General features: G+C 38.7%; 1 pseudogene; it reads left to right on the forward strand.

Annotated features, from left to right (window-relative positions):
* Positions 1-10,310, forward strand: part of LOC107675334 (dynein heavy chain 7, axonemal-like) — a 67,040-nt pseudogene that overhangs the window by 21,261 nt on the left and 35,469 nt on the right.

Below are 10,310 nucleotides of genomic sequence, written 5' to 3' on the forward strand. Positions count from 1 at the left end.
ATATATATATATATATATATATATATATAGGTTTCTTGTGGACTTTATATTTCTAAAGTTGCGTCTATAGTTTTAGATTTTAGATGTGTCTGTAAGACCATATTGTACTTGACCTCATATGTCCAAATGTACAAAAATTTACACTTCAACATATATATGAAATCCTATGAACACTAACGAGATCAGGCTAACATTTCAACCCTCCCTTGAACCCTTTAACATCAAAATGAACTGGCTGGGCAAGAAACAGCACTTTGGTACACTGATTCTTGATTTACACTTATTAATAACAACATCCTTCAATAACATTTTGACAGGTTAAATGTACATTGTGCTGCTGAAAATAGACACTTAAGCCATGTTTCTAGCATTGGGACTAGTCACTGGCCTAAATAACTAAATATTGTGTGTATAGAACAGGACAGGCACTCAAGAAAGGAGTGACAACTTGTATTTTACTGGAATGTGTTTATAGTGTGACAATAAGGACGCTGAAATATTAAAGCCACAAAAACGAATCTCACAGAGCTGAAATAGGCAGAGGAGGAACCTGACCTTGCAGCTCCTACTCGCTTTTCTTGTTTTGCCAAATTTGAATAGCGCCTGCTTGTGTCATCTCTGCTGTTATCAGAAATGAATACGCCCGAGTCATTTTCACAGCAATCTTTGCACCATCACACCCGAGAGTGCACTCTTTTGCCATTTTGAAATTACTTCTGGAGACAAAGGCATGCTCTAAACCCCTCAGGTCTGAGTTGCAAATGACTGTGATGGTAAAGAATGAGCGAAGACAATGTGGCTGAATGCCACTCTCCCCCTGGAGACCCTGGAAAAGTGACGGCTCAAGCGAATCTTTTATTGAGTGTCAAGCCTCTTTCTCTGCCTGTGTTTAACATGTCACAGCTGAAGTTTCCAGAGGAGAATGAAGATATTCTGTTGCTGAGATCTATTATTGATGTTAACCTCCCGAAATGTCTGGCTCATGACCTTCCATTATTTGAGGTACAACGTCTGTATCAGTACTTTCTACATATACCACAAATAATGCAGTCATTAAAATAATTGTGTAGTTCTCCAGTTAATATTCACTAACTTCTCAGTCATTGTGAATCTGTCCAGGGCATCACTTCTGATCTATTCCCTGAAGTCAAGCTTCCAAAACCAGACTACCCCATAGGAAAGAAAAATCTAAAGTGAGATCTCTTTAACATCTGTGAGAAGGTGCTGTAAATGGACAACTGTTCACAAAAACTAGTGCTGCTCAAATAGTCACATTGGGAGTAGAACTTTATGCATTCAATATTGTATGACTGTTACATAAGATTCAAACTTTTGTTCTTTTATCCTACTTATTGACTGTTTTCGAGTGCTTTTTTCTTGTACCCAGAGGATGTGAACTCCCAAAGTCTCAAAGACTCCCACATTTCTCAAGCAGTTCCAACTGGGTGTGAATTGTATCACAATACCACAATACAAACTGCTCTTTTTGCATAATAGAACACTTAAAGTCTGTAAAATGTTTTTTATAGAGAGGAAATGTGATTTCTTGTGTTTTCAGAGAGCAGACAACACATTTAGTGATGGTACAGCTATAAATCACTGCACTGAAGCACATTCATACACATGCTAATATGATGTAATTCAAAACAGTGCTGCAAAAAGTTGTGGAAGTGTTGGGTTATAGTATCAGTCAAACTTAACCTTTTTTGAATGCAGAGTCTGATGGAGGAGAACAGGGTTCAGATCACTGTTATAAACCCAAAGTCTATCACTATGGGCCAGCTGTATGGGCAGTTTGATCCTGTGTCCCATGAGTGGTCAGATGCATCCATACATTTATCCCTCCATGAATCCCTCCCTCCCTCCTTCTATGCATAATTCTATTATTTACTTCTCTATGACCATCTGTTCATCTATCCATCCATCCCATTTATTGCATCTCAGCATGTGCACATTGTGTAAGATTTAGTAAAAAGTAATAATATCTCTTCATGTACAGAAAAATGTGTTCAAGTCACTACTAGAACAATGAACATTAAATCACTGCCATCAGTTTAAAGCCATCTCAAAACAAAAAAACATTCACATAGTGCTGTCTGCTTGAAATATGCAGCTCTTATATTTCTTTCATATTATTTCTTTCAGTAACACTAAGCCTAAATCTTTGCCATCTTTTACCCACTAACTTTGATGTTGTTCAAAATGCAGTCATACCTGCATTCCCAAAGGATTACAGTTTGAAGCTTTGTTTCACCGGCTTATAATAGAAATGTTTACGTTAAAACAGTTGTTGGCAGAAGACACTGTAGAGAATAATCTTTGGTACAGCAAGAAAGTGGGGAACAAACCTAGATCCTCTAATAGCTGTAATTGAGAAATAAAAAAGGAACATAATAATAGCAGACGGGTGTCAAATGTTTGCTTCACACTTAGTTTCATATTTGATTGCTGCTGTTTTTGCTCGAGGCTATGAAGGCATGTTACAAAATTGGGGTTGTTTTAGAGGGAAAAAACTTTCAGCGGAAAGAACTAGGTTAAAACAATGCAAGCATTTTAAGCGTAAACAAATTTCACAGTGTTGAAATTTTAGTATAATTGTTTTTTTCTCTGACTGGAGAAATGTTAGTTACCCTAATTTTTCACTTCAAACATCCAAGATTAACCAGAACAACTTTTAGAAAATGCTAGGTAAAAATAGTCATCTTTCATTGTTTTACAGCAAAAAGTGTTATGCCAGTTAGCTAGTCTTCCAAGTGTTAAAAAAAACCATAATGTGCAATTATACTTATTTTAGTGAGACATAGCCACAGCACACACAGCAAAGTTAAAGTTAGATTGCTCAATGTGAGTCTAAAGTGACTGTCTGCTGCCTCCTCACTAGAGTCCTGACAGAAAGTGGTTGATTTTTGATGGGCCTGTGGACGCATTGTGGATTGAGAACATGAACACTGTACTGGACGACAACAAGAAGCTTTGTCTCATGAGTGGAGAGATAATCCAGATGTCCCCACAGATGAGCCTTATCTTTGAACCCATGGACCTGGAGGTGGCTTCTCCAGCCACGATAAGATGACCATTTCAACGATAGCTATGTGGTTCAGCAAGTATATTTAGATTTGTGGTCACACTGAATGTGCAGAATTTCTTCAGATACTGCAGCAGTCGAGATATGATACGTCATAATCTGTGGGCATCTTTTTTTTAAAAACAAAGTCAAAATATTACAAATAATAATAAATACAACATCTAAAAATATACAGTCTGCTGCACTTTCCTGCAATGGTGCAAACTTGTGGCTTAAAAAGTTTGCGTTCTTTTAATTTAGCTAAGAGGTCACTCCATGACATATCGTCGTTCTTCTATTTTTATACAAATTCACATGTCAGAGTTTATTTGAACTTTGGAGCACAGTGAAATTCATATGAGTTTGCGTTTCCGGTGTCTTGCCTTTGCATGCCTTTGAATGGAAGTCAACAGAAAGAAAAGTGTAGTGTGACCTCCCCTTTAGATTGTTCAATTACTTTAATCCGAAAACCATATGATTAAAGTGATATTCAAAAGTGAATTTTTAGTTCCCTTTCGAAAGGGAACTCCACTCTGCGTCCTCTAGAGGGCGCTAGGGGAACGCCTTCAGTGTGACCGGTGTCTGAAGCATGAATTAAAAAACGACAATGCCCTTGACATTGGCAGGCGGCAGCCTATGACGTAAACAATAAAGCGAGTGCGGGTATAAAAGCGCACCTGCGGAAAACGTCATCCACTTTCTTTGTCTTCAAGCCTTGTGTACGGAAGCACGTGCGTTTGACTCATGAGGGATAAGGATGCGCTCACTGTTTGCATTCGCGGAACTACTAGAGCAGAGGTCTGTACTCGAGTGTTTGTCAGTGTTTGCACGAGCGCGTTCGCCTCTTGAGGGAGTTGAACAAGCTTAATGCGATGCATTCGCGGCGGTTTCTGTTCTTGCCTGATTCTTGAGAGAATTTAGTGTTTGAACAGAGTGTGTTTGGCTCTCGACGGAGATTAGCCACGCTGCGAGATGTGATCGCGTTGAGAATGCCTGTATGCCTGATTCTCTTTGAGAATTGAGCGCCTCTCACCCGCGTTTCGGGTCTCGCGGCTGCTGAGGCGGTTAATCAGACCGATCACGGGGATTGTAGGTGTGGCATGGAAGGAATCTGACGAGGAGTGCTTTCTCTTTCAGAATTCCTTTTTTGTTTTATTTTATTTCACAGAATAGGAACTGTGTATAATGTGAGATATCTACATTATTGGTGAAGGAGGCTCCTGACTTGGTGTAATGGCAAGTTTTTTTGAGTTGTTAGGCTCTTGTTTGAGCCTCCTTTGATCCTCCTCATCCTCTCAGCCCAGGTACGTGAATATTTAGGTTGAGCATGGCGGCGTGGGTAGACCGTTCCCCTAGCGCCCTCTAGAGGACGCAGCGTGGAGTTCCCTTTCGAAAGGGAACGTCTCAGGTTACGCATGTAACCATGGTTCCCTGAGAACAGGGAACGAGACGCTGCGTCTCATTGCCATGCTTCGGGCGTTCCTGCGTGCGTCTCCTTCAGACAAAAAAGTGGATGACGTTTTCCGCAGGTGCACTTTTATACCCGCACTCGCTTTGTTTACGTCATAGGCTGCCGCCTGCCAATGTCAAGGGCATTGTCGTTTTTTAATTCATGCTTCAGACACTGGTCACACTGAAGGCGTTCCCCTAGCGCCCTCTAGAGGACGCAGCGTCTCGTTCCCTGTTCTCAGGGAACCATGGTTACATGCGTAACCTGAGACGTTACTTTTACTTTTTTACTAAAGATATCATTTTCATTTCACACATTTAAAAATAAACGCTTTGCTCTGGGGCTCACACATGGGCTGCAAATGTACTTTTGTGTCCAATTTGGTTAATTACAGCCTCAACCTTAAAAAAAAAAAACCTCCATTACATGACATTACAATACCGTGACAGGCTCACAATACAAGTAAGATCGAAACACTGTAAGGATCACAAATCTTATTGAAAAACTTAATCCACTTGTTTCTAACTTTGGGATCGCTTCAGCAGGCATTTGCAACATATTCCAGTAATACTGTATATTCCTTTAATATATTCCACCTACAAAGGCAAACCTACAGTGCACATATTTATTTATTTTAAATACAATACAGTCTAAAAAATGATGAAATTGATGAAAATATATCCTCACATTTCCCTACGCATTTTGTTATATCTTTATCAGACGAGACATCTCTGAGGCTGCCTTTAATGTTTTGGGTTGCAAAAAAAAAAAAAAAACGACCATCAAATGGGATTGTTGTTGTCATTTAGCAAACCTGTCAAAAAGGACTTACCAATTCACTGGCAATAACACACCCACACCACGCTTCCCCCCTCTCCCAGCCTACTCAAGAATGGCATAATGGCATGTCGCTATTGGATTTCTTTCTTTCAGAAACACCAACGCGATTTCCTCCCCTTTTTTATCTCAGCGTCTTCTCCTAAGATGACTTTGTATCTGACAGAGCTTCTGCTTCACACATCCCAGCCTGAGGAAAGACTCTTATAGTTGTGGATCACATCTTTTTCTGGCCCAGTGTGGGCAGAAGGTTCTGATTCCAAAGAATGGGTGATGATGGCAGAGATTAAACAAGCATGTTATGGAGAAGGAAAGAGTGTGAAAATATCAAAGTGTGTGTGAATGTCTGCGTGTGTTTTTGTGTTGTTTGCGACCATCACCAGATCAGATCAAAGTAGACACCGGAGACAGAGCCAGAGGGAAAGAGGGAGACAGAGATCACATTTGTGTGAATATCTTGTCTTGCTTTGACACAAAACAAAAGAGGTCTGGCTATAGCATAAACCATCTTCCTTTGGCTCATATCTGTCTTTCGCAATTTCTGTGTTGCTCTCCTCCATTTTATATATTAATGCTTGACACATGTGGCCTGCTGCAAACTAGACCAAAGTTCAATGAGAATTCAGTTGAACAAGCTAACATGCTCTTGAGGTCATGCTTGCCCCAGATGTCTCCTCTGGCTTAACACCTGTGCATAAGCGCCCAGTTTGCAATTCACTTACACCTCTACCATTCACATGGGCCTACTGTGGCAGCCCGTTTCCGACAGCTGTTTCCATCACGTAACCTTGATGATGTGCAATTCATCAAACCATTAAGCACAGAAGACCTTTATCTTTGTAGTAACCCAGTGCAGCTGCCATACTGATGAATAAAATGCAATTTGTTTGAACTATGCACCATTCCAGATAAGTAATATATAAAAAGTTTCAGAGTTTTTGGAGTTGTATGTCCACATCCTTTAGAAAGGACTACTGTGGCAATGAGTGCTGTTCGTTTGCATCTTTTTGATGTTTACAAAAGTCACATTATCTAGTCAAATGTTACTTTCAAATGTTTGGGGTCAGTAGGGTTTTTTTTTTTTTATTTAATTAAAAAACATTTTTTTTTAAGAAAGTGATACTTTTATTTTGCAATGATGCATTAAATTGATCAAAAGTGACTGTAAAGGCTTTTACATTATTACAAAAATGTCTGTTTCCAAAAATGAATCCTGGAAAACAAAAATGTATAACGGTTTCCACAAAAATATTAAGCAGCACAACTGTTTTCAACATTTATCATAATAAGAAATGTTTCCTGAGCACCAAAGCGTTTCTGAAGGATCATGTGACACTGAAGACTACCGTGACAGGACTAAATTACATTTTAAAATATGTTAAAATAGAAAACTGTTGTTTCAGTTTCACAATATAGTTGTTTTGAATGATTTATTAATTGCAAATTAATTACATACATTTTTAATCAAATAAATGCAGCCTTGGTGGTCATAAGAGACTTCTTTCAAAAACATTTAATAAATCTTGCTGACCCCAAGTATGATCTACATGGAGCCTCACGTGTTGGGATGGCAGCCTCTGATGCTGTCTTGGCTCAACACTTTGCCGTCTACCCTGAGCTCCATGCACAAAGACCTCATCACTGGCCTCTTTGACCGCATGCTGCCATCATGTCTTCAGCTCATCCGCAAAGGCACTAAGGAACAGCTGTAACTGTGCTGCAGATAATGAGGGTGTGCTTTCCCCAGAATTAAAAGGCATCTTTAATATTAAGAGCTGCACATTCATGACATTTATATTAAATTGCACATTCAAAAATGTATATTTGTCTAATGTAAAGCACTGACAAATAATTTCAGCCAGTTGCCTGTTCTTTGAAGCTCAAAATAAACCCATGTAGGATGATACAAGACCCTTTAACTTTGTGTCAGGTCCTAATGACCAGAGGTTTATTTTATGATGATAACCCGACTGACTGTAGATCATCCCTTCACTAATGTTATATTTTCTTCAAACTGAGTATTTCCTGTTTCTTCTGTCTTTTTCCTGGTCTTACTGAAATGTAGGTGAATCTCGAAGAAGAGTTTGAAACATATTTCTAAAAACTAACTTGAGACTTGTGTCATAAAAATGCACTGATACCACAGAAAAGACACCCATAAGTTGTTATATGACATAATTATTACTCTAAGAGTCTGGAAGGAATAGAAAAATGTTGCATGGTCTCAATTAACTACAGACATTACATACATATTTTGTTTCCCCAATAATCATAGGCTTCTGCAAGTAGGGGTTCTTTTGTGCTCGCTTGCATGCATTATGCTCAGAATGGGATAAAACGCTAATTATGTGCTTTCTTTTTTTAAATACTACTTTTCCTGGCAGTCCTGTTTTGTCTCTTACAGTGCACTTTGGTTAATACAGTTTTTGTCAGACAGACTAGCACTTTCTTCCGCTCATTTACTGCCGCATTTCTTCACAACCTTGTTTGTCATTATTTGTCTAGCCATTATTAAGCTGTTATTTATTATCTCACATTGCAAACCAATATCAAAGCATGTCTTGCGCACCTTTAAGATAGCTTTGCTTAGTATATTGGCATATCACTAATCATCTAGCCATGGGTTCTTGCTCTGGACTAATGGAGTGTGTTTTGTGTGGGCATTCAGGAATGATCTCCTACGTCCAACACGAGCCTGGTGAGGTCTCTAATGAATCTGATGGACTGCATGATGGATGAGTTTAGAGAGGAGAGCCAGATGAAGGGGATGAACGAGAGAGATGTCTGCTCCTGGCTTGAGGTGAGGAGATAAAAAGTAAAAAAGATGAATTGTGGAATGTTATATACTCAATGCTTGAAGCTTTCACTATGTAGCAGAAATCGATCCACACTTCTGCTGAGCCCACACTGAGGCAGTTCACTAAAAACCAAGCAAAATGTCTTAGCGAACACATAGCAATGTCCTAGCAACCATCCACAACACATTAGCATCATGAAGGTGTGGTTTCTTTTCATTTCATTTTCATCTCATGGCTAATGAATTAAAATGTAGTTTGCTTAGTTTTACGTAGTCCTCACAAGCATACTGTACATGGGAAGTTTTTTTTTTTCAGTTTGTGTGGTCCACTGCAAATTTGTCATTTTAATTGTTTCTTGCTTTAGTGCCCTGAAAGATAATCTCTTAAGCCAATTTAAGGCAACTTTTGCAATTGTTGTGCTGTCTGAAGTCTGTCAATACTGTCAGCATTTCTCCTTTAAATGTAATAATCTTTCTCCACCTGCTCCTTTGAGATGGAGATCATATCAGTAGATCAAAAAGTGTCAACCTAGACGGCGAGTCTCATTGATTAGCTAGTGCAGGATCAATGCTTAGAAAATCTCCCTCCTCCCAGATAGGAATGATTTTATTTGTTTCCTCCTAGTTGGTCATCAGGGTATTGCGCATTCTTAAAGCTTTTTTTTTACGCCAAAAGAGAACAAAGCATTTTGCCTCAAATCAATGGTGGTGTTTGTATAGATTGTCATTGCTGCAGCAGCACATTATTTTTCTCTCTTCCTGTATAGGGCATCTTTGTTTTTTGCCTCGTGTGGTCAGTCGGGGCCAGCTGCACTGAAGCAGGAAGGGTATAAAGTTTGATGACTTGGTGAGGGAGATGCTGGCAGGTGGCCTTAGTAAAGAGGCGCGCACACACCATGGAATCCTGGAGCACGTGGAGCCTCCCGCCAAGCAGCTGACGGTGCCTTTACCCACTCTATGAATACCGCTTCCTCAACAAGGTCAGGAAGTTTCTTCAACACACTTGGGCAGATATGTAGAGAGAAACATATTTTTTTTCCTGTCCTAATTTTTTGAGGGGTAATTATGTAGCTGACATGAAATTTTTTGAAAGTTGATGTCCTGTGATGTGAAACGCTGTACTCCATCCAAATCTATTTATGCATGCGTCTAAACATAATTCTGATAATTCTTTAATAATTAGTGTACATTCATCTTGTAAGTCCTTATATGATTTCAATACAAGGATTATTAGTAATTTTAAAAATTAAAGGAGCATTTAAAATAAAGCATGGTTAATTGTTATATATAAATAGTCAAAAGATAGTAACCAGTTACAAGACCAAAGATATACACTTCCCCTTATCGATTCACATACATTTTAAACTAAAGTCTAATTTACTAATTTACATGTAATGTCACATACCCATTTGATGAAGAGTAAAGGTGCAGATTCACATATTTTTTCTATGTAATGAAAAATGGGCAAATTTAAATCATTTTAAAGAATTAATAATAAACTACAAACACGTAATAATAGATTCCAAAATTAACATTATTGAAATCATTATTAAATATTGTATCTATATTATCTGTATTAAAGGGTTAGTTCACCCAAAAATGAAAATGAACTCATAAATGACTCACCCTCAAGTCATCCTAGGTGTATATTAGTGATGCGCGGATGAGCTAAAACGTCACCCGAATCCGCAGCTTCAAATAAATTATCCACCCGCCAACCGCCCGCACCTGTATTTTTGTCTGATTTAGATAACCGCACCCGACCCGCATCCGATCATCACATTAGGGTTCGTACGGTCATGAAAAACCTGGAAAAGTCATTGAACAGCAATTTCCAGGCATAGAAAGTTTTGTAAAAATAAATAAACTCAAAAAGTTTTTGAAAAGTCATGAAAATCTATTTCACAATTCTCTGTATAATAGAATTATGTTTAATCAGATCCTGAATTTCGTTGCGGGATTGCGCATACATCGCATTACTCATTCCCGCAGCTTTCGACTTTAAAATGAGGGAAATTACTGCAAAACCTTTATTCAATATAGCGTGTAGGTTAGATGAGTAAATAAATCCACACAAACCATCAGATGAAAACAGCGTAAGTGATTCAGCTGTACCGCGTCTTCTCTCTTTGACTTTCGCTTCACATCGACGCATCTAGAGC

The sequence above is a fragment of the Sinocyclocheilus anshuiensis genome, unplaced genomic scaffold (genome assembly GCF_001515605.1).
Source record: "Sinocyclocheilus anshuiensis isolate Anshui unplaced genomic scaffold, SAMN03320099.WGS_v1.1 scaffold656, whole genome shotgun sequence".
Taxonomy (NCBI): domain Eukaryota; kingdom Metazoa; phylum Chordata; class Actinopteri; order Cypriniformes; family Cyprinidae; genus Sinocyclocheilus; species Sinocyclocheilus anshuiensis.